This window comes from Schistocerca gregaria, chromosome 1, assembly GCF_023897955.1.
Source record: "Schistocerca gregaria isolate iqSchGreg1 chromosome 1, iqSchGreg1.2, whole genome shotgun sequence".
Lineage (NCBI taxonomy): Eukaryota > Metazoa > Arthropoda > Insecta > Orthoptera > Acrididae > Schistocerca > Schistocerca gregaria.
The window spans coordinates 537670387-537696604 of NC_064920.1; the positions used below are offsets into that span (position 1 = coordinate 537670387).

The following is a 26218-nucleotide window of genomic DNA, read 5'->3' on the forward strand; positions in this document are numbered from 1 at the left end:
CAGAGGGCGTAGACGGGGACGGCGGATAGGTTGCGCTAGGTGGGAATGTGAGTCATCCGAGGAAACGTGCAGACTTCTTTCCTTTCCCTTTCCTTTCCTTTCCTTTCTCCCCTTCCACGTTCAATTCACATAGTACAACCATATGTTTCGCGCTCTTATTTCAGCTGATCTTTCGTGAAATTCTTTCCAGATGCTGACACGTTACAATTTTCTAGAGCATTCTAGCGATTACTAGCACAGTGGATAGAAGTGCCAATGGCAGAAACAAAGGGCTGTCGTTAGCACTATGAAATAGTTAATATTTTACGTCGATAATGACTCATCAAAGCATACAGACTGATTCGAGCGTGAAAGGTCGAAGGAGTATATAGAGGGACTTCAGGGCAATAATATAGATAGGGAAGAGGACTAGATGACGATGAGATAGAAGATTTGATACTGTGAGAAGAGTTTGACAGAGCGCTTAAGAACCCAAGTCGAAACAAGGCTCCTAGAGTAGACGACATTCCCTCAGAACTCGTGATATCCTTGTGAACGGCACTCATAACAAAACTATTCCGTCTGGTGAGCAACAATTATGAGACAGGCGAAATACCCTCATTACGGTACTTCAAGAAGAGTGTAATAATTTCCATTTCAAAGGGAGCAGGTGGTGGCAGGTTTGAATATTACCGAATTATCAATTTCATAAGTCATGGTTGTAAAATATTAACACGATACAGAAGAACGAAAAGGCTGGTAGCAGCCAACCTAGGGGAAGAACAGTTGGATCCTGGAGAAATGTAGGACCACATGAAGCAATACTGACCCTAGAGTTACCTTAGAAGATTGGTTAACGAAAGCAAAATGTACGTTTATAGCTTTTGTAGATTTGGAGAAAGCTTTTGACACAGTCGGTTGAAATACTCCCTTCGAAATTCTTAAGGCAGCATGAAATTAATACTCAGGTAGTAGTTATACGAGTCGAAGGGCCTGAAAGGGAAGCAGTGGCTGAGAAGGGAGTGACGGAGGATTTTAGCCTACCCACGATGTTATTCAATCTGTTCGTTGAATAAGCACTATAGGAAACCAATGAAAAATTTGAAATGGAATTAAAGTTCACGGAGAAGGAATAAAAAACTTGGGGGTTTGCCGATGACATTGAAATTCTGTCAGAGACGACAGAGGACTAGAAAGAGTAGTTAATGGAATGGACAGTGGCTTGAAAGGAGGATATACGATGAACATTAACAAAAGCAAAACACTGTAGTAAATTAAATCAGGCGGTGCTGAGGGAATGAGATTAGGATAAGGAACACTGAAAGCAGTAGCTGAGTTTCGCTGTTTGGACAGTAAAAAGACTGATAATGACCGAAGAAGAGGGGATATAAAATATATACTGGCAATGGCAAGAAAAGCGTTTCTTAAGAAAAGAAAATTATCATCGAATGTAGATCTGAGTGTTAGTAAGTCTTTTCTGGGAGTACTTATCTGGACTATAGTCTTGTTCGGAAGTGAAACGTAGATGATAAGTAGCTGAGACAAGAAGAGAATAGATACTTTTGGGAAGTAGTGCTACAGCAAAATGCCGAAGATTTGATCGATAGATAATGTAACCAATGGTCGGCCGCGGTGGCCACGCGGTTCTAGGCGCTTCAGGCCGGAACCGCGCGACTGCTACGGTCGCAGTTTCGAATCCTGCCTCGGACATGGATGTGTGTGATGTCCTTAGGTTAGTTAGGTTTAAGTAGTTATAAGTTCTCGGGGACTGATGACCTCAGCTGTTAAGTCCCATAGTGCTCAGAGTCATTTTTTTGTAACCAATGAGGAGGTACCGAATATAACTGAGAAGAAAAGAAATTTACGGCAGAACTTGACTAAAAGAAGAGACAGAACACCCTGCTAATTCTAGGAATTCGACAATCGAATGAAGTGTTCGGGTTAAAACTTATAGAAGAAAACAGAGATGAATACAGTAAGAAATTTCAAAAGAATGTAGATTTCACTAGTTATTCGGAGATGAAGAGGCTTGCACAGTTTAAAGTAGGGTATAGAGCTGCACCAAACCAGTCTTCGTACTGAAGACCACAACAGTAACAATTGTGAGAAGCGATTGCATCAGAGAAGCTGCAAAGCTGCAAAGCCGCTGCCGTTGCCGTGCGTGGAGGGCTGGGGGAGTTTTGTCAAGAGCCGCTGCCGCACGACTGTGTGTAGAGCGGAGCGAACGCCCACGCGTCGTCCCAAGACCGCAGTCGGCAGCCGCCGAGGCACGTCTCGCCGTAAACTGCGCAGCCGCGGAGCATCCCAAAGGCCGGCCGCCTGCCGGCTTTCCCGTCACGCCAAGGGCGGACCCAGCAGCGGCGGTTATGGCCACGGCTGCGTCTTCGCAGTGTCCTTTCCCAGCACAGTACTCTGGCAGACGAAATCTGACATTGCCACCCACATTTACGGATCTTCTCAGTGGATCAGACGAATGAGATCCGTTGAAATGAAATGAATGGGTGACAAAGGTGATAACAGTGTGATGATGCGTTGACACTGAATGATGCCAACTGAGACTGATCAGAAATGCTGAGCCAGCAGTGTGTTGAATATATACGTATATAGTTCTGGCAATACCGGCTATGTCCTCCTTCTTCTATGCGGATGCACACATATTCCCCGCACTCTTATGGGACTTGGTAAGAATGTCTTCCACGAGTAATGAGTGTGTTGGGGTGGGACGCTACGAATGTAGTGTGTGGACATACAAGGAGAGAATGTGGGTCTCGCGGGAGGCGTGCGCGAGACAGCCCCTGTAGTCGCACTATCACCGAGCGAGGTGGCGCAGTGGTTAGCACACTGGACTCGCATTCGGGAGGACGACGGTTCAATCCCGCGTCCGGCCATCCTCATTTAGGTTTTCCGTGATTTCCCTAAATCGCTCCAGGCAAATGCCGGGATGGTTCCTCTGAAAGGGCACGGCCGACTTCCTGCCCCTTCCTTCCCTAATCCAATGAGACCGATGACCTCGCTGATTGGTCTCTTCCCCCAAACAACCCAAGTCGCACTATCATCTGTGCCCTCGGTAGCTCAGATGGGTAGAGCCTCTGCCATGTAAGCAGCAGATCCCCGATTCGAGTCCCGGTCGGGGCACACATTTTTCAACTGTCCCCGTTGATATATCTCAACGCCCGTCAGCAGCTGAAGGTATTAATATAATTCTAATTTCGTGTAATGAATGTCGCAGGCGGAACAGGGAAGTGAACTACTAATAGTGGTGCAAGGTACGTACGCTTCGTCATGCACCGTATGGTGGCTTGTGAAGTATGTAGATGTAAATGTACCAGCGTAACACATGAAACTTTTACACCATCAGATCTCCGAAAACAAAACCGTTAGCACTGTACAAGAGGCAATCGGTCCTTCATCGAATCTCCGATGTGCTCATGTATATATGGAGTATAGCCCTGGGCGTAAGGGTTTACAGCCTTCCACAACACAGCCACCCGCTACACTTGTACCGGTGCCTGCATTTAAAAGCTCTAGTATTTCCAACCTTAATACTACATTCAGAGTGTCTTCGTGTTCGTATTGTGCAACAGAGATGTCCGTGTTCAGCGCCCTTCATATGAATCGTTAATCCTCCTGGCGAAGACATTATCAAATCACTCCGCCCGTTATCCTGAATTCTTGAGACCTACGACCATATCAACCGATATAAGAACGAAACGACCACTTCCTTCAATACGCCACTACAAATCATCTGTCTTCATAAGTTATTTGTGTGGAAGGGCTCACAGAGTTAGTGCTCTGTATACTATATTGCAAGCCTTCCGCCATTGGATGTTTTAAGTTGTATGCTTTCGAGACTCTGGAGATTGACTAGTAACTGTTATTATTCCTCAAGATGCGTGACCCTCAGCAACATGGAATATTCGGGACCTGAAGGGAATTTTTATACCACCATGAAAGGTGGTGGCAAGTGATATTGTGCTGGGTTGGGAGCTAGGACAAGTAATGAAAATTTTACTACTTTTCGCAACAATATTAAGAGATGGAATTGGTTGGGGAAGTTTAGAACAATTAAGTTCAAAATGGTTCAAATGGCTCTGAGCACTATGGGACTTAACATCTGAGGTCATCTGTCCCCTAGAACTTAGAACTACTTACGCCTAACTAACCTAAGGACATCACATACATTCATGCCCTAGGCAAGATTCAAACTTGCGACCGTAGCGGTCGCGCGGTTCCAGGCTGAAGCGCCTAGAACCGCTCGGCCACAACGGCCGGCAATTAAGGTACTAACTAAACGGAAACTATAATGTTGATTGTGCCACATTTCATTTGCGTACCCCTTTACTCAAACTCAAGCAGGTTGTGAGAGCTGGCCGAGGGTAGTGGCAGCGGGAAACTTCAGATCCGGAGCACAAACTAAAGAATTAAAGAATTCAGTTTCTGGAAGAGGCAGGGCAAGCGTTGTTTCGATATTGAGTACATTGTATGGTTCAAATGGCTCTGAGCACTATGGGACTTAACTACTGCGGTCATCAGTCCCCTAGAACTTAGAACTACTTAAACCTAACTAACCTAAGGACATCACACACATCCATGCCCGAGGCAGGATTCGAACCTGCGACCGTAGCAGGCGCGCGGTTGCGGACTGCGCGCCTAGAACCGCGAGACCACCGCGGCCGGCGAGTACATTGTAACGCGGACTGTTCTAAAGCTGTCACCGACTGGAAAAAGCAGTTGCAATGTCTCGAGACGTTTTCCTATTGATAGATTCTGCGGTACGTCGAGCTGTACCTGTTCTAAAGGGTCACGTGCATGGTATTAAGCTATAATTTCGGCGTATTTTCGTGGACATAAATTAGAACATCCGGAGGGGGCTTTGAGGCTGTATACTGCGGATTCGGCTGTGCTTCGCTATTGCGACGGTTGTCCTGCAGTGCGCTGCGCCGCAGTTATGACGCAACAAGGAGCAGGCGGCCACGTTGGCCTCCCTGCTGCAGCCACGTTGGCAGTGACGCGTATCCGCGGGAGCGCTAAACGGCTGAGCAGCGCGAGCAGGTGCGTCTGCTTCCAGCCAGGCACCTCTTGCCAACAACGATCGCTGTCAAGTGTGTATGTATCTGCTTCGCACACAGCAGGTCTGTTCCTTGCACAGGAGCCCTCTATGTCGCATTCATAAACTGCTCAAAAAAAAAAAAAAAAAATGTTGTACCACCTCCATGGTCGTGACCGCGTGAGGGCTCAGATTCAACGGAAGCAGGGAATGCAGGAGGAAGTTTATGAAACCAAAATAATTTTACTGTAAAATTAAAAACACGGTTACCAAAAAAGGGAGCCTATTGAAACGTACACATCTGCTGTGTAACATTCAGTATCGTTTTGCTGCACCCGTGCCTTTTAACATAGATGTTCCTTCGCGGTCTGCCCAAAAAGTGGAAGATCTGTTTCTGAGCCGAAGCCTGTCCCACACTTCGACATCGACCTCCAATGCTCAAGGAGTGTTCCCACGACTGATCCCAAGCATGCTCAGTCGGGTTCATGCCGGCAGGTATCACAGGCCATTCTATTCGGTTGAGTTCTTTGTTCTGGAGTAAGGCGCGCAGTGTGCTCTCCCATTGTCGTCTTGGAAGAGGAACCCATCGCCTCTTGACTCTATAGTTGGCTTTTAGTACGGAGGATCCTGTTCCAATAGTGCAAAGCCGTCACGTTACCCTCGATAGCGCTGAATGCAATCGGACATTCTTGCCTTACATAGGCCCAAGACACGACTGACTCACCTCCTTCTGGACTTCTCGGGATTATATGCCTGAGATGCATGTTGGTGCCTTCTGCGACGGGAACAGCTGGAATGCAACCTGGATCAATAGCTTCGAGTTCCCTTCACCGACGAATGCAGGATCTTTCTGACGCACGTTCCCTTACCTACCTTCTTCTCGCACCACACCGTTTATGGCTTTGTACTCTAGTTCGCAACTGACGCTTATAGGACAAATTAGCCGTATGGAGACCGTCTTGGTGGACTCAGTCCTAGTTGCTTCCCCAAAATAAACACTCTCAGTTGTGTTGATCCTCCTCGGGGTACAAACAAGCCATAAAATGTTCGTCACCTGATGTTGGTCTTGGGTGACCGCTACGAGGCGGATCTTCAGTGTTTTGTGTCTCACGACAGTATTCGAATATTCGACGTCCCTGTGGTGTATGCCATTTCGGCGGGCAATTTCCCATGCTGACAATACTTTTGCTCTGTCACAATATGCGCACGGTCTAAACTGGAAACAACACACTGAACACTATACGAGTACATAGGTCGCATTGTCCCTTTCTCAACTGCAGACACTCTACACAACTGCACAGAAAACGTAGATTTACTTTCATCTCCATTACACAGGTATGGTTAAGAGTATTGAGAAGAGAAGTTTCCCATATAGAAACTACAAACTGTAACACTCTTTGTGCAATCCTTTTCTTGGAGCATTTTATGATTGCTTGAGGAAAGACATGATGCCACCGAGCCGCGCGGTGTAAGGCGCCTTGCGACGGTGCGCGCGGCTCCCCCCGTCGGAAGTTAGTCCTCCCTCGGCCATGGATGTGCGTGTTGTCTGTCCTTACTGTAAGCTAGTTTAAGTTAGATTAAGTAGTATATAAGGCTAGGCACCGATGATCTTAGCAGTTTGGTCCCATAGGGACTTACCACAAATCATCCCGCCGAGTTGTATTTTAATATCGAATTTTATTGAGCACTAATTCCGGGCATGGCCTATTTTCAAGTGTACCTAAAAACATAACACAGTATAATGAAGAGACAGTTACAACATAAAATCCAATACTACTACACACAATGCAGTGCGTAGACAAATATAGTAATCATATATATTATTTCTCAAGTCAACATCCCTTTCTCTCAACACATACTAATCATGCAGGGATGAATGAGGTATCGTTAGAAATATTTTTTAATCGGATTCCGACATTGTATACTGATTTTGCGCTAAAACTTATGGTTTTTGGAAAATTTCAACATAAGAGACTTTTAACTATCAAGGAAAAGGGCATCTTAATGCCCAGCTTCTTGCCTATGTTTTACAAAGCTAACTTATTAATCACGAATAAGGGACTCAGTTTTCAATTATCTTGTTACAAATACCATTTTATTTGTTTTGAAGTACTTATTAACTGGATAGCAGGTTTTTATACAGCATTACCATAAATAACAAATGTGACCATTACGGTAGTCCATTATCTCTGCCCGTCGTACAAGTTGACTTTTCTAAACGAATATACGTTCTAAACGAGAAGAATATTTGTAATTGTCGTTTTGACTGTGATTTACCTATTGCTACTATGGCCTAACGTCATTATTTTGTTCAAAATTACGTGCACGTAACTGTATATACAAGGATGTATCATAAATTCATGATTATTATTTCTAGTCGTTCGGTCCATTTTTAAAGATTTTTCTCTTTGTCCTAACGACTGCACTCAGTCCAAATGCTATCGTTATTCAAAACCAAAAAAGTGCGGAAGTTTCGCACGGGTCCCCTGGTTACCTTCATCCGTTGCGGATACATCGACCGTGCCTCGTCATACAAAAATCGCATGCCATGAATAAATATACGAATAACAGCACGTATAAAAAGGTTCTGTACCGTTGCTCACGTGCAACACTGTTTCGTACCGATAGTGCTATAATATCTTTTGTATCTACATTGTATGACTGATAGTAACAGTTTTCCAGCACAGACTTGTATATATGTGACGATATCTTAAACAGCTCTGTGTAGGTGTTTCGTAGTTGTGGATCACAAGGTTTGTCTTCTTCATATTACTGGCTATACAGGCTAGGAGGCCTGGAACAATGCTCAATGTTCAGTGTTATGATAGGAACGACCATTCGAAGCAGAAAATTCGTAGTAAATACGAACTTGAAAATGTACACCTTAAGAGCTATGTGCACTTACTCATGTTCGATACCATAAAAGAAATCTGTTCTACTGCAAGCTCTTTGCTTTCCATTTTATTCTGGAACTGTCTTTCGATTAGGATATATTTCTAGATGAAGTTGAATAGAGCATTCCCGAAAATAGTAGTGCTGAATAAAGTCCAATTTTAAAATACAGCGTGCTAGAATAACACCTTTCTTCAAATTAATCGATGTTGTTGTGATCACGCAGAAGAAAATAGTTTCTGATGCCGGTTGTTATTTGAGTTTATTGCACTAACGATAACCGCCACCTGTTTCGGAACCAACAACAGATGTTTATTGCCAGAAACCAGTAAATGACAGTGACGTCCACCAAAGTGAACACTCCTGACTTTCAAAGTGATCTCCTGAGCAGCGGTAAACGAAGTAAACTTGTCACTTGCTGCTACTGGTTGTATTCCAATGCAACGTGGGCGGTGTTTACCGGACATTTGAATGTCGCCGAGCCAGCATTCCTACGTGCATCAGAAGCAGCAACATAAACGCTTGGCCGGCAAATCCTCTCAGCTGGCAATAACATGACGGTGGGTAAACAATTATTGGCAGACAAAGCCTCATATCCATTAGCAAGTCGCACCCGGTGGCGGCTGGCTACTATGGTGTTACCTGGCAAGGAGAGTCGAAGGCGCATCTCGCAATCAGCTGGCGAGCTTGATATCCTTGCGCAAATCACATTCAGAGCAACTACCTCTATTCTCGCTCGTCGCATCGTGTAAACAACTACGTCATGCTCTGATAGGTATACAATTGGTGAGCTCAGGGATAAGACCGCTAACAAAGAAAAGCATGCTGTCACGATGAGATTGTAATTCGCTTCTCCGGCACTACGGAGCATGGCGAACCCAGGCGGTTGGTTGTTCTGCGCGCTGCCCCTCACTTTCAGCGATAAACACGAGACCGCCCGAAGACGGAAGGGCTCCCTTTACAGCGCACGCTCTTGCTGGCGGCTCGTAAACACGAATACGTGATTATTTTAGGCGCACTACATGTGTGAGCAAGAGGGAAAGGTCTTTGCACAGCAGGACCTGTAAGCTAGAGGAACGAAAACTGTGGCAGAGTTCTGCAAACGATCACTGTGTCTAGCATTCACTGGGTACTTTCCGTTCTTAAGAAAACGAAGACAGTCTCAGAAGAGGTCGTTTTTCGTTATTTTTATCATCAAAGAGAGAGTTCACGGATATCGAAAGAATCTAGTCATATGCCAACAGGCAGCAGCTGGCACGGCATGGTTCTGCAGAGGATGCTAATAAAAAAAATATTAGCTTTAGACTGCCGCTAGTGCCTGTTATAGGAATTAAATATATGCAGAAAAGTTGCCTCATCCAAAAATGCCGTTTTTTATCGCTGCTCAACTGCTGCTTTTTCGTTTACTTATTTATACAGAGCATTTATACACCTTTATTGGTTTTAGAGGCCATTATACCGCTAGTGTAATGAAAAGTTTAAAATATGAACGTTAATATTTACAGGAATTTACATCAACGAGTCCAGATATTCTGATAAATTATAGAAGTGGCTGCTCAGGTACTCTTTTGGGCCAGCTGGTATACTTGCGTGACTGGGATGTGAACCAGATCCAAATTGAATTCGCGTGGCGTATTAACAACTTTGGCTATTACACTCGGTGAGCCTTAGTATGGTTTTTAAGCGGTTTCCCACGCTCGTTTATGCAAATGCGGGGATTGTCCCCGAATTCCGCCTCGGTAAACACAATACAAAAACCAGTTACAATGCGGTATCACACATGAAGTTTGTACGATTCACAGACAGATGACGCACACGACTTCCCTTCGTTAGGTTGCCTGATCACTGCCGTCAGGAAGGGCATCCGACAACAAAGTTAAATAATAATATAAAAAAAATTGTCAAATCCTGTGAAGGCGGACCCTGTACTAGACGACATAAAACATAGGTGAAATAAAGTGACGTCATCTTTTACTCTGTTTCTGATTACCTGTGATTTTTCAATTCCCTACCTGATGTTTATCGACAACCTGTTTTAGACAAAAAGATGTATAATCTAGAAGGAAATTACGGTGACATTCAGTAGTTAAAGAGACAAAGTGATGTAGAAAAAACTGCGTATTTTTGCAAAACGAGACCCTCACTGTTTCTCAACATAGTTCCCCCCAATGTTAATACGCTGAATCCAACGATGAACTAGCTTTTTATACCTGAGCAAAGAAGTCTTTGTCGTGTTGCTACAACCACATATCCACAAATTCTTTAGCCTCCTCGTTGTCGCTGAACTTTCTCCACATAATGCGTCCTTGAGTGGAACACACAAATTAAAATTTTATTTATAAAACGGTCACCCACCCTTTCGTAGCGTTCTTTCAAGTCTGTACGCACTCAGTCTTGTTTCCTTGTTGAATTTCATTAGCTCTTTCGGGATCTACCCTGCACTCTTTTCTCTGTACTTGAGCTCGTTACAGATAATGTTATGAACTGTGCCAACACTTTCGCAACTGTATTTGCTACATATTCAACTGTAGCACGTCCGTCTCCACCAATAATGTCAGTGCGGATTTCCAGCGATGGAGTTGACAATTCAACTGGCTGGCCAGCACGTTTCTCCTCAGTAACTGAGGTTCGACCGTTTGCGGACTGGTATGTTCACTTATTAGTCGAGCACAATATTACTGCAACTGGGAGTGAGGACGCTCCGGTCGGGTTATCGTGAGTCAGCACCCAGTCGGGGTTGATAGTACAATCCATGCACAACTGACCAGAAATCATTGGCAGTGCTGTGTATTTTCCGTAGTCAACAGTATTTTCGATAACGGCTGAGTGCAATAAAATCGTGACTGGATAGTATGAAAACTTCCGCGATTCATACAGCTTTTACCATACTCTAAAATCCGTTGAGAAAAGGGTTTAGCCGGATTTTCACCTTTAGAAAGCAAGAAACGGATCACTGAAAGTTGCTCAACTAATGTGGAAACTTGAGGCGAACACGCTGTCGTTAAATGCAACATCAAGATTGCAAACAAAACAGTTTTTATCGGTCACCTTTTCTCAGCTCAGCCCAGTGATGCCAAAGTATAATCATGAAAGTACAAAGCTATTCTTAGAAACTGTTTCATATCTTATAAAAAACATGCAGTTAGGTGGAAGGCATGTATGTCTACCCACGTTACTTTTTTGTTGGGCTTTGACGAATTAACATGTTGTAACCACATGAAAGTTGAAGTAACTTTGATTCATTTCTACATCAATTTGTCTCTCTAATTACAGAATGTCCCTCGTATTTTTAATTCTAGTATTTTTCGGTGTGAACTGCACAGCTTATCCTAAATTCGGTCTCATTGTTTACTACTAATACCTTTAGGGAGTTAGACGTAAGTGCAAGAATCCCAAGATCCCAAAAGAGGCTGTAGCAAGACGACCAGTTATCTACTTTACATAATACTCTTACTGAACGCTTCTGTGGAATAAATATTTTGACCTCAGCTGCAATGCCACAGAGCATAAAACTGAGCGAAAATAAACGGAGCGTGTTAGCAATCCAGTCTACTGGCCACACAGTAAGAGATGTGAAAAGCAGGCATAACTGAGGTTCCCGGTTAACTTATTTACGAGCTGTTGCTCAACAGTTCCATTTCTGAGGCTATTCTCCATCCAGAAACGACTGTAATGTATTTAATTGGTTTGAGAGTCGAATCAACGATAAGAAGTTGAGAAGAACGGATAATTTAGTTATACATACTAACATTCAGGAGAGTTAACAGAAATCTAGATAAATAAAAACTCCATGTGTTGAAAGATCACCTTGAAAAGCAAGTAAAAGATGAATAAACGCTGTAAACATCCAACACTGCGCGAAACCATCGTTGACTACCTTTTGGTGCGCTAAGGAAGCCAAAATATACTAGGAGACAACCAGGGACGGCTAAAGGAACAGATCGAAATTTTGAAGCATTATTTTTTGTACTGAATTTGATATTCTCAAGAGTATAAATTCTTGCGAAAGGAGGAACATCACTAGTAATGAAATCACTTCGTGAAATAGTTTCTGACCGGATTGTGCAGCTTATCTGAAACCGTCCGGTGATAAGATACACGTGCTTGTATCTTCAAAGAGAACAAAGCCGATGATTAATAATAATCTGTTTATCAGGATATGGATCCGAAACGACGTGTTTGACAAAGGAATGTCTGGTGAGTAAGTCAGAGACTGCACTTGGAAGGTGTACATTATCAGGACGATTCGATTGGAACATTCTAGGTTGTCCTTCGGAACTTATAAAATGCCTACCAGTTAACATAAAAGTCCGTGCTAATACATGACAAGTAAAAGTTAACGACTGCGTGATTACAAACTACATAGTTAGATGGAAATAATATATGTGTAGTCCACATTATTTTTCCGTTCCGCTATGACGAATTAATGTGGTTTAGCCATATGTAACTGAAAGCAACTTTGTGGGCAAAACTCGTGAAAGCAAACCAACTGCACGAAGCGTATAAATAGGTAAATAGGGTGTGTGGATATTACATTTTATGACTAGCAAGTTCTGGGATATGATCGTATTCCCTGTGTTGAATTTAATTTTTTTTTATTGCAGCTCCGTTGAAATGCATCCCCAGAAGTCCCGTGTTATTTGCTTAGCAAGTAAAAAATATATATTTGAAGGAAGCTGACACGTGTATTTATAACTTAAGTGAGAATTAAAGGTAAATAAAATCATAATGTGACAAAATAAGTGGGATAATGCTAGGCAGTTCTTCTCAAAGTTCTACAAAGTAGTGGTAACTACTGCCTTTGCAAAACTTGACGTCAAATAGTATGTACTTGGTACATCCTATCAAAACATTTTGAGAAAGCACCGTGTTATCCACGTCCAGAAACCGACAGTTCCTGGGATGCTAAACGTTGCCAGAGGTCGGGTTCGTCTAATCTTGAGGTGAGGAAGAAAGCGTATTGTGCAAAATCACCACTGTGCGATGGATATGTTAGTGTCTCGATTCGCAGCTGTTAATGTTTTGGCGCCGTGTCCATAAAGTGCATTGTAGTCGCAGAATAAATTAAAGTCCCACGCTTGTAAATCTCAATGTGAAATGCTCCAGAATGCCGATCTGTGGTTACTATGCGTTCGTGAAGTGTTTATGAGAACTGTCCTTTCGCAGCTCAGGAAGTGTAAGTCATTTGTCTGACCACAATCCTCACTCGTTTTGCTTTAGCTGGATGAGGAAGTTCCTGATTGGTAGCTGCCACGAGTGTGTAGCAATAACGTCCGTAAGTGCTACACAGAACTAAGATGTGGTAGCAAAGGGATACTGAATCAAGTTCAAGTTCAGGGAGTAAATGTTGGCTTAGTACATTGTCACCTTGAAAGGAGAATGGCCATTTGGGACACAGATTAATGAACTCTATCGGTTGTAACGACTCCACGAGGAGAATACAATACTACAGCGATTTGTGTGTATCTATACAACAGAGGGCCATGTTCTAGTCACATTAACATGCTCTACATGTCCGCCCCCGATAGCTGAGTGGTCAGCCCGACAGAATGTCAATCCTAAGAGCCCGGGTTCGATTCACGGCTGAGTCGGAGATTTTCTCCGCTCAGGGACTCGGTGTTGTGTTGTCCTAATCATCATTATCTCAAACCCATGGACGCGGAAGTCGCCGAAAGACTTGCACCCGGCGAACGGTCTACCCGAGGGGAGGCCCTAGTCACAGCCGGCGGTTGTGGCCGAGCGGTTTTAGGCGCTTCAGTCCGGAACCGCGCTGCTCCTACGGTCGCAGGTTCGAATCCTGCCTCGGGCATGGAGGTGTGTGATACCCTTAGGTTAGTTAGGTTTAAGTAGTTCTAAGTCTAGGGGACTGATGACCTCAGATGTTAAGTCCCATACTGCTCTGAGCCATTTGAACCCTAGTCACACGACGTTATTATATCCTCTACATGTTGGACACTGACATCTCTTGGCGCCTTTGGTCCAATATAGCCTATACGCTACATTGCAGTGTATGGAGAAAGAGTAAAAAGCAAAAGTAAGCTGTCTTCATTTCGAAGTTTGGATTGAATACGAAAGTGCTATATTATGTGTAGCTCTATTGGAGGTGGTATCCGGTTGCCTTCTTTCGACTTTGAATTGACTTATCTAACCGGTTTTAGGAGGGACCTGCAGTTTAACTTGCAATCGTAATAGGCATAGGTCACATTAACAAAACATTGCCAGCTGCGAAAGAAACGATAAGTGAAAGAAACATCCTAGACCGGACAGGGGGTCCGAGGCCCGGACTAGAGGCGGTCGGCAGGCGCATCAGGCTCGCTGTTACTCGTGACCTTGGCCGCTGTTCAGGAGTGGGGCAGTGAGAAACCCGGACTCGAGTAACAAAGGCTCACGAGCGAGGCAGCTCGGGTCACACTCGTAGCAGAAGGAGAAATCGGAGAACTATGGTAATGCCTGACCTGCAATGAAAACTGCACGCATTACAAGTACGATGAATTCAGTACTTCATCGTCACAATAAACTGATCTTTGCATTTTCTTCCTTTTTGTGTTTACAAACATTCTAGTATAAAAAACTAAACACTGTTCATTCACTGACCATTAGTCTAGAAACAAAATGTTTGTATGCTACAATCATACTCAGTTTATGAAGTTCTGTTCAGTGAAAACCGGCCGGAGTGGCCGTGCGGTTCTAGGCGCTACAGTCTGGAGCGAGCGACCGCTACTATCGCAGGTTCGAATCCTGCCTCGGGCATGGATGTGTGTGATGTCCTTAGGTTAGTTAGGTTTAAGCAGTTCTAAGTTATAGGGGACTGATGACCTAAGATGTTAAGTCCCATAGCGCTCAGAGCCATTTGGACACGCGAGGTGTCTATTTGCCCCAACTTCCTGAGTGGAACGCATAAGTTCTAATAAATACTCATCAACCTGCAGTCTTCAATAGTTGTTGACCCCTGGGCATAAAACAGCATGTAGGTCGTGAATCCGTTATCTTGTGGTTGTAAGAAACTCTTAGCGAGGAACTGTTATTTTACAAATAATTAAATTTCCGATCAGTTCGTTTATAAGGGATGCCACCCGCTTTTTAGTGGCAGAACACTAGAAACTGCACAATTACATTCCACTTTAGAATCACAAATAATTTCTATTCTTTAACAAATTAATGAACTGCGTATTTCTGCAATTATAAACCCGTTGTTCCCAACTACACGTCCATACAACCATACAGTGCTAATAAAGTATTAACCTGACACCGACCGCGGCAGACATTGTCTGGCCTCCGAGGCTTCCAAACCTGCTCTGATCTTACAGCCGAACCACTTCGCGCGCTATCCAATTTAGGCGATGATCCGAAGATCACCGAAGTGATGATAGCACGCTATTTGAGAGATGTTTTAATATGAAATCCAAGTGAATACGCTGCATAGTTTGTCTAATATTAATAACAGAAATTTATCATTTTGGGGCGCAACGTCTGAACGCAGCAGCCAATCGCGGGGAAGGGCCACAATTTAGGCGGTCTTTTTCACGATACCCGTGCCGTGCAAACCAGCTGTCATCGGTACCTCACACCACATTACGTCATATTGTCACTGCTGCCTTCTCAACTCCTTTAAAAAGAGCTTCTTGTAGCCGAGTAGGATAGCTACAAAGCCAGAAATATTACAACAAGGTCAGTCCAGATCTGTTCAGTAGAATGTATGTCCCATCCGTTACTTCCGTAGAACAAGCAAGCCATTTCGTCGTCGCAGCATTGTGAAAGAGTGGCACACGATTGTCAACGAGCTAGGGGAGAGCGTTGGAAACCCACAGCCTGGCTGTGCAAGTATACTGCCGAATTCTGCTCCATAGCACTTCGTAGTTGCGAGTAATCGATTATGTTACATTGCGGTGACGAGCTTACGAAATAATCCGAAGGCTATAACTGTCTGTACCGAACACTAGGGTTTATAGTCTGACACCCATCGACTGTGAGGTAAAACTCCACGCTTATGGTCGGAATTACACAAAAGCGAGGCCTGGCGGCCATTACCTCAGTATAGTGAGAGAGCACATCCTTCACATTATTCTCTCGAGAAGGTCCGAGCCCAGGAACGTTTGCCATCGATTTAAAGATTGCATACGACACGCCCGGTTGCATAGTCTGAAATTCTGTTTCTCCCTGTTACGGTATGTAGCGTTGTCATTCTGCTCCAATGACTGAGCCTTCAAAGGAAAGGAGAATGCTACCCAGAAACTGACACTTGCTTATCCTACTCGAAGGAGAGCAAGCGGGTGCCTTGTAAGGTGGCAAGCTTGTACATCTGCTCTTATGACCTTATCGTCCATTAGACGCTAAACATTAACCTTCTGTTTTTCTTCACAGACCAAACAATAATTACGTTTAAATTGCAGTTGTTTAAAAAAAAATGTCTTTTGCATGCTGCACATCGAAATTTTTTTAATATCCGCTTTTCGTAAACTGATTTCCTAACACCGCTTCTGGTTGGTCAGGTAAATACTCCGGTATCGATTCGAAAATGCGGTTATGGCTGCCGAACTGCCACTTCCATAACTGATATTCGTTATCTGATAAACTGTCAGCTGTATTTATTGAGCTTGGTGGCGCTGTGGTAAGCGCACTGGACTCTCATTCGGGAGAACGACGGTTCAGATACCCGTCCAGCCATCCGAATCTAGGTTTTCCGCGATTTCCCTGAATTACTGAAGGCAAAAGACGGCATAGTTTCTGCGAGAGGATACGGCCGACTTCCTTTCTCTTCCTATCCTGATCCGAACTTGTGCTCCGTCTCTAATGACCTCATTATCGACGGGACGTTAAATTCTAATCTTCCTTCCCTGCTTCTTAGTCGTTCCGCTCCGGCTGTTACGCTCCTAGTTTGCTTTTAAAACTGTTGGTTAATGTGTATTAAGCGACTTTATATGGACTGCAAGAAAAGAAAGATTCCACTGAGCAGAAAGTTACTTACTTCCTTTATTTGTTTGAAGAAAATCGCATTTTACCTTTATTACATGGAAAAAAAGAAATAAGTGATCATATATTTGCTGCATTAGCGCATTTGAAGAATAGAACTCATTGGCTACATTCCAGTATTTTGAATAGTTGACTAAACCGTAAACTACTACACCCACTGTCTCGTTTAGTGGCAAGAAGGGCTAGTGACAAAATATTCGTTAATTGTGTGCACATGAACATGTATATATCATTAACAATTTGGACATTTTCTAGCCACTGAAAGTTTCCAAAAGGTTCGTGTATAACACTCTTCTACCAGCGATCACTTCGCGCTTTTTCCCAGTCAGCGTTTGATTTAGACTGGTTAGTAAGAATTTCGAACGCATTAATTGGCGTTTTCGTTTACAATCTCCTCGTCCTCCTCCTTAAAAGTCCACAGACATTTATAAGGAATTCGTACACTCTATATTAAAATCTACATCGACATCTACATACATACTCCGCAAGCTACCGCATGGTGCGTGGCTGAGGGTACCCTGTACCAGTACTAGCCGTTTCCCTTCCCATTCCACTCGCAGTTAGAGCAAGGGGAATACGGCTGTCTATATGGCTCCATATGAGTCCTAATCCCGTACCTTATTTTCTAGGTCCTTATGCGAAATGTGTACAGGCAGTAGTAGGATCGTTCTGCAGTCAGCTTCAAATACCGATTCTCTAAATTTTCTCAATAGTGTTCCTTGAAAAGATCATCGCCTTCTCTCTAGGGATTCTCATTTTAGTTCCCGAAACAAAATACTGCAGAATCTAAGCCAGCATGTAGAATAAATTTAGAATGGTTATTAGTATGTAAGACATTGGTGCCAGCAGGTATCAAGTACGCCCTGTACACGCCGGTACATCAGGTAGTCAATAATGTTTATAAATAGGCTGTACCAGCAGTGCCACCCATTTTATGTCAACAAACACCAATGCGCTCACTACTCAGCGGCAAATACTCTTGAGGCAAGACATGTTTCTGATTCTTCGGAAAATTCTCTTCCTTAGCTGATTCTCATCTCTCAAAGAAAGTTATGGAGTACCATCTTCAAACAACCGCAGCTGATGTACGGGAAACTGTTGCCGTTGGGTAGGTGTAAAGAGATACAGGAGGATATGGATGGAATTTATATTTAGTGCGGAAAATGAAAGATTGATGTAAACGTATCTAAGTATTTTGGTGCGGATGGATAGGAAATGTTAGTATAACATTGTAATACATGCAGAATTAAAGGGTATGCTGCTTGAGTGTCAATGGAATCTACCAGTAAAAAATCTACGTGCCTACTTCTGAATTGCCTCGATGTCTTCCTTTATTCCGACCTCGTGAGGATAGCCAACAATCGAGTAGTATTCGAGAATGGGTCAGCCTAGTGTTTTACAAGCGGTCTCCTTCAGAGCTGAACCACAAATTCTTAAAATTCTCCCAGTAAGCCTTCCCTACCGCAGCCCTCACAAAAAAGTACGAAAATACTGACAACCGCACTTGTTCGTGCAGACGAAATCGTACATTTGATATACAGGAATCTTTCGTGTAAATACTTATTTTTCGGAAAAACGATTATTTGGTCGGGCTAGAGAATTCGATGCAGCCCTAACACGTAGCGGAAAACTATTTCCGAAATTTGGGCTTCGCTATCGAAGTGTTTAGTAGCATGTAAATGCGGTGAATATAATATTGGAAGGAAACGACGCTTTTGATTGCGTACTAAGTTGTGTGGCAGATGATGATCTCTTTTCAGCTTTACTTATAATCTGTTACTCGTAGTTCGTTTCTATATTTAGTTCCCTGTTAGCAGTCATTACATAAAACAACCTTGTCATAAAAATAAACGTACAATTGAGGCGGCAAAGCAAACAATCAATTTGAAATATCTGTACACCGCAACGAGTCCCGGATGTTTTTATCCTCGAAATCCGGCGCGCGCCAGTCAGTGTTGGGCCGCTCACGTGCCTGTATCACGGGGGAGGAAACGCACTCTTCCGGTTGCGTGCACGAGCTCGACGCCTGCTGGCGCGCGGCCCGCTGTTGTGGCTGGGACAGGCCCGAACCCTCTGCATCCGCCGCAAGCTACCAGCAGTCTGTCGGCTGCCCTCTCAGCTGACACATACAGTATTACGGCCGCACCAGTCTTCGATTCCTCGGTCCGTATCGTGAGGCGTGTGAATCAAACGCGGGTACCAAGAAACCCGTAAGCGTTCCCTGTACGGTATTTTTACACCCCTTCGTTCATTGCTCAAGAGTTGAGAATAATTAAAAATGTAATCATTTTCTTCCAAGTGACCAAGGACAAAATGAAGCAACAGAACATAAACAAATCATAAGCTTCGCAGAATTAAATAAAAAGACAAAGAAAATATTGAAATAAAAAATTGCCCTAAATTAAACTGCAGACTTAAATACTGTTCATTCTCTAATAGGCCACATCGGTAACGTTTCATTTCCGATTAACAGTTCACTTGAACTTCGAATCCAAGTATACTGGAGCACGTGGGAGTTAGTTGGGGCTTCTTGAGGCGCGGATATTGAAATCCACCGAGAAACCCCACCATTTCAGATTGTCCTTGGATCAGCTAGCACGCGAGTCCAGCCTATTTGGTGACTTCTATTAATTCCACGGTTGTTTGTACCCAGGTTGTAAAGAATTACCATTAGGTGTCTGCATTTCTGATGTCTCAGCTTGTAATCTACCCCCTCGTTGCTAATTCGACCTATTATCCACATTGGTCTTTCATGAAAATTTGAGAGGCGCAAAGTTTGCAATAAACTTTCTTGTTTGCTTATGTAGAGTTGGCTCCAGTCCTTGTCTCGGGGTCTGATTCTTGAAGTTGAAAATGTCACATTTGTGGTCCTCACGGTTGAATTGATCTAAATACATTTGAAGATTGTTGTTGCATAATTTTTATTTTTACGTAAATATATTTTTTCACATTTTAGTGTGATTTTAAGTTTGCCAATACTTCGTGATTTCAAATGTTTCTAAAAAAAATTAACTGTACATTCAGAACTAGTACTTATCGACTATAACATAGAGACTAAAACATTGTATAATGTAATTCATTTCCATAAATATTAGCTTGAAATATGAAACATACTGAGCCGGCCGGTGTGGCCGTGCGGTTCTAGGCGCTTCAGTCTGGAACCACGTGACCGCTACGATCGCAGGTTCGAATCCTCCCTCGGGCATGGATGTGTGTGATCTCCTTAGGTTAGTTACGTTTAAGTAGTTCTAAGTTCTAGGGGACTGATGACCACAGATGTTAAGTCCCATAGTGCTCAGAGCCATTTGAACAATTTTTGAACAGAAAGTTATGGAGTACTATCTTCAAACAACCGCAGCTGATGTACGGGAAACTGTTGCCAGTGGGTAGGTGTAAAGAGATACAGGATGATATGGATGGAATTTCTATTTAATGCGAAAAATGGCGGAGTGATGTAAATGTACCTAAGTATTTTGGTGCGGATGGATAGGAAAATATTAGTATAACATTTTAATACACGTAGAATTAAAGGGTATGCTACTTCACTTAGTCATATCCATTGAATATCTCAGCGGAACGTTGCGAATCAACATGAAATAGAACGAGTACATAAGTTTCGTCGTTGAAAAGGCGACTGTTCGACATCAGTTTCTTAGGGAAGTTAAGCAAAAGTATAGCATACCTATAAAGGAGGTGGCGTACATAAGTTTGTGCGACTCATTATTGAGTACCGCACCGATTGTGTGTTTGCAACCCCTATCAGGGCGGATTATGGTAAGACGTCGGAGCAACTGAGACGCGCGCTGTTAGGTTTGTTACCTATCGATTCGGCCTATACAAGAGTCATACGAGCTTAGATGTGAATCCTTAAATGAAAGACGCGATACTTTCATGAAATGCCATTGAGGAAGTTTAGAGAACCACTATTTGAGACAGACTGCAGAACAATGCTACTGTCTCCATCTCTCGTAGGAACAAAATAAGAAACATCGGGGCTCATACAGGAAAAGGTTTTCCTCTCGCTCGCTCCTTTCGTGATTAGGACAGGAAGGAGGACTGCTCCCTCCATCTTGCACTGTTCAGTGACTTGCGGCTGGCAACAAAGGCTCGACGCGCTGAAATATCACCTACTGAGCTATTTTAATCAAAGTATAGTGCGCCTAAAGAGAACTTCACTTTCATCGGTCGACGGCCACCTCCCTCTGTCCTCCGTCCGTCGTCCGTTACAGCAAACAGCTCGCACATCGGCGATGTAGGTGTAGATGCATTAAAACCTGTGTAGGGCAGTCCGGCTTACACATTTATCGCAATGATGTTACACATGCACCAGTGACAACTTGTGGACGCTTCGCGGCGCCAGAGCAGCTGAAGTGTGACTTGGTGAGCGGTTGCGTTGAATGGGGGGCGTAGTGGTGTTAGTAGCAAGCTGCGGTTTGTCAGTCCCCGTAAGCTGCCGCCAGAACTACATCCGCAGCACTCAACACAGCGCTGCGCAACTGGCGATGTACAGGCTGTTTGTTGTAACGGACGGCGGAAAGAGGGCACAGGAGCAAGAATAGGTCTCTGCAGACGCCCTATACTTTGATTAAAATAGCTTTGTGAGTGACGTTTCAGCGAGTCGGGACGTTGGTGCCAACCATTCAAGCGTAGTTCTTATTCCGCCGTCACGTACTCACTGTGTTCGCTGTGTATGTACATGCCGTCCTGCCACTTGTGCCTGGCTGCACATCTAGTTGTGTTTCAGTCAATACGAAAAGTCGTAAGACCTACGTACAGAAGTATAGTCCTATCTCGCAGAGATCAATTTTTAGTGTAATTATGGTACATATATCGCAGTGGCTTTTGATGACTTCTCTGTAGAACGAACAACTCCTCAGTGGGAACACTGATCGTATGAAACCCAGCTTGTGCTGTTCAGCCAGGAGATCCAGAAGGCAGCAGATAGCGAAGCCGAGGTTGGGGCCATGCTTTTTGTTTTCAGATAGCGCTAGATACAATTCCGACAGGTGACGTAGTACACTATATACACTTTATATAGCTTTATTTACGTCCAAGACATGTTTAGGGTTTTCACTCATCTTCATTTGGGATAAAGCAGTTATATACTTAATTATATTATATTCGAGTCGATTGCATTTTGAATGCTTCAGTTGCCCTCGCAAAATAATAATTCCTTTAGCTACCGTGGTTTTCATGTTGTACTTTTAGACTTATGTACAGTGAAGTGCACATAACTGAATTTTGTGTACTGTAATTTCTTGCTGCGGACTTATCTACATATCTCGCCGACTTTCATATATTCTGCAGTATAGCATTCCCCATGTGACAGACTTACGGGCTCCACCAAGTGAATGAGGTTGCGCAGTGTTCAGCACACCGGACTCACATTCCGGAGGACGACCCTTCCCCCACATCAACCAATTAATTTAAGGATTGCCTTACACACCAAATTACGCCTAGTGACAGATTACAATTTTCGTGCTTCTTTGGAAAGTACATCCGAAGTCAGTTGCACTATTGTACTTAAAATCTATGACCATCAGACGTTATAAAACCTCTTTATGAATGGGGAAAACGAAGCTCTGCTGTTGTCTTCTTCATATTATACGTGTTCATATTATACCTGTTCATACTATGCGTGTTCTGTAATAATTAACGCTGTCTTTTATAAAGGCAGACTATTTGTTATTCAGAGAGTAATATTGCATTTTTTGACTAGATTATCCCAAAACGCAGAATTTTGATGGTTTACCTGGACTAATGAAACAAAGACGATGGCGATAATCTGTTGGCAAAAACAATAAGAAATAATATGACATACCTTACATACAGTCACAAGACTGCCATTTGGAAGAACATCGGTACGTTCCTACTGGTCAAGCTGATATAAATTCCTTCACACTATCAGGATTAAAAACGGCATTTCTGTGTTCAGAAGAGCGTGCGTTAGCAACTTCGGTTAAGGACGATATTTTTTTGTTGTTGTATGAAGTTCCACCCCTAACTTGACATCGCGGGCTGTCTGAAGGTTGCTACACACGTCACTACATGGTTGATGTGTTGCTCACATTCTTGGCAAGGCACCTCTGAGAGCTGGCGTAACATCACAAGAGATAAAAGACACACTGAGATAAAATGCCTACGCATTTCTGCGGGGGGGCGGGGCGATTGTTTGTGACGTCACCACTTACGCGCGAATCGCCCCGTTTTCACGCCGAGCGCTTCCGTTCTATCGGGGCAAAGGCCGCCTCCCAGTGCGCAGCGATCCAGTAAACAACTTAAAACGCATAAACCATAGCGCACTTCGTCGTCCCTAGTAGTCTCGCCAGCGGTCTGGAGGGCAACACGTCAACGCAGCCGCGCTGAACATCGCAGCAAGCTACGGGGAACAGGTCAGCCTTTCACCTGGAATGTCGGAACATTTCATTATCACGGTCAGCGTGGGTCACTGATTTCCGCTTTACTGCGTTTCAATTTACAGTGAATAATCTACATTGTTCTACTGATATATAGATGACTTATGAAATGACCTGGAATTATTAAGATTTATTATTATTAAGGAGCCGGCCAAAGTGGCCGAGCGGTTCTAGGCGCTACAGTCTGGAACCGCGCGACCGCTACTGTCGCAGATTCGAATCCTGCCTCGGGCATGGATGTGTGTGATGTCCTTAGGTTAGTTAGGTTTAAGTAGTTCTAAGTTCTAGGGGACTTATGACCATAGCAGTTGAGTCCCATAGTGCTCAGAGCCATTTGAACCATTTATTATTAAGGCTTTGTTTTTTGGTGCCTTAATCCTTAAAATATCTACATTTTCTCTGGCACTTAGTAGATGGCTCAAATGTCACAGTAACATTTGTTTGTGCCTATAGGTTCCACAAATTGCGGAGTATTAAGACGGTTAGTTTGTCGTTTGGTCTGCCATACAGCTTACGCAGTTTTCATACACACGACCATTAATGTGTTGCTGGTTTGCTGTAAGTTATCGCCGCGTGGGAAAATACATGTGCTGTATTGCAGTTTCATACTATAGGTATATCATTGCATTTCGTCGTTCTCACTACTGTTGCAATGTTGCTTCGTGTGCTTCTCCAGATGTTATTAGTTTGTAATTTATAATCTTGATTTTTTTTCTGGTGCATTTGATTTATGGTCAGTATCTACGTTCAGATCGAGTGAAGCTATATACGCGTCGCGAGTGATTTATGACCAGCTTGAGATTGAACTCTTATGATTGGACAGACGAACTAAAAAGACTCTAGCCAATACCTTAATTGTAGCTTAATTGTAGTTATGTACACACAAAACTACAGTTTGCTACCATTTTTTTAGTGATTGGTTAGTTGTTCTTCATATTTTATTTGTGTGGATATTTTTACAGTTGTTGCAAGTTGTCAGTTTGAGTCATCCGTCGTATCTGCGTTATTACCAATTACTTCTTCTATCTACGTAAGTTTAATTTCTTCGTGCGCAATCCAGAACGTATAATGGATATAAATCAATAGCAAGAGCCATTTTTTGAGAAATCTTAAAACTATATCGGTCTTTGTCACTATTTTCTTTGCAACTGATAATGCTGGTCCAAAGCGTTATAAATTCGATCTAAATGAACGAAGCATTTTGCTCAGACTGGACTAGTTGTGCATCTGTTCGCAACGCTGGACTATAGAGGCACTGTAATTTAGGAGTACAGCATGCTCCACGCAATTAACATGGCTCATGAAACCAGTGTTGAAAATAAGTCACGAGACAGTGCAAAATCTGTAATATATCTGTTGTATTTTAAGTCTGACGATGAGTGACGGCGCTGGAAAGCAGTAGTTAGTGAAACTAGTGTGAACTCAACGCAGCTTTATTAGCCACTGTCGTATTGTAGATGGTATTCCCATATACATTTCTCTTACCCTTGAACTGACTTACCCTGCTATTTATAACGGAAATTATAGTTTAACGTGGACTCTGACCCACAGTCGAAACTGGTGGCTTCTTAGAAAGATGCATATGGCTGGCGTATTTATTGTCAAAATAATACTGCTGTTTATAGAGATTTAACTGCAGTTCTTCGCCGGTACAGTGGCTAAAACAATTTCGATAGCTCTTGAGCTCATTTCGTGAGAGCAACCTTTAAGTACAGGCTAAGGTACATATCACAAGCTTTCCATCCTGAGCGCACTGCTTATCTTTCTGGGTTACGCGGAACAAGATTTTGTCTAGGTTCACACAATGATAATTAAATGAGTCTGTACGCGTTGCTTCTGGTGCGCCTTCGAGTAACCCATCTCTACAGTATCGTACGCGTTCCTATCTCTCACTCACGAGATTCTGGAATTGTTCAACGATTCTAACTATCAAATTTTATACGCAAGAGTAGCGAACAGTGCAGTCGTTACAGCTTAATGATCCGTCGAGGTTCTCGCTGGCGGGAAAGCAGGCCTGATTAACAAGCGTGCGGGAAGCCACGTAGAGTTATCAGTTCAGTATCAGTTGGAAACAACTGACTGATAATAGATACTGACTAGTAGCAAGAGCCATTTGCTGTGAAATCTCAAAACTATTTTGCCCTTTGCTGTTATTTTCTTTGCAATCGATAAATGCAAGATGGCTCTGGATTCTTAAGGCTTCCAGTAGCGCCGTATCTTTTATTAACGATGTTGGTTCTAGGGTTCGTAACCAATGCATGAAAGGTCACCTGCCTGCTTCTTGCGCTGTACTATAACAATACTTCCATTCTAACGAAAATCATGGAATCTTAGCTAACTACGAAATGACAAGAGTGTGATATAAATAGATGACATGTTCATCAACCAAATAAATAAATAAAAAAATTCGTACTCTTAGATTTCAATTTCTAAGTTTCCTATTGTAACAAGCCTCAAGCACGATCTGGGTCTGACTGACTGCATATGTACAAGTTTTGAGATTTGATTTTGAGTTCACCAAATCTCGGACAGCATCGACCACCGACGCTATTTAGTTATAAATTAAACAGCTACTGACTACTGTTCACATAAAAGACCACTGTTATTTTCCAAGAAGACCATCCCAGAAACCACTCGAACGGAAGTGGCATTCCATTGGGATGCCTTTCATACACATTAGGCCTATTCAGTTTTGCATAGTTCTGCGCGCAAATTCGTGCGAACCTCAGTCCCAGGTATGTTAATGACTGCCCGCCACATTTTAGGAACGGTTCGTAGCATAGACTCTGTCTGCCTGAGCTATTTAGCCACATGTGTGCGTTCTGTGAGGGAATCTCCCTTCAACACTCCGGCTTTGCTCGCAAGGAGTCATCTAAATGTTCTAAAATTGCGTCCTTGGCCAACACGAATAACT

The 26218-nt window shown here is 43.2% G+C and overlaps 1 protein-coding gene across 19 annotated transcripts in view; it reads left to right on the forward strand.

The window, feature by feature from the left end:
* Positions 1–26218, forward strand: part of LOC126355485 (phosphatidate phosphatase LPIN2) — a 284685-nt gene that overhangs the window by 185233 nt on the left and 73234 nt on the right. Inside the window, exon 1 of one of the 19 annotated variants that reach the window (XM_050005820.1) lies at positions 23120–23280. The exons of 16 other annotated variants lie outside the window; for them this stretch is intronic. The gene's annotated coding sequence lies outside the window, so the exon portion shown is untranslated. Of the gene's footprint in view, positions 1–23119; positions 23281–26218 lie in introns of those variants that run through there. 2 more of the 19 variants (XM_050005942.1, XM_050005871.1) reach the window with 2 other exon arrangements.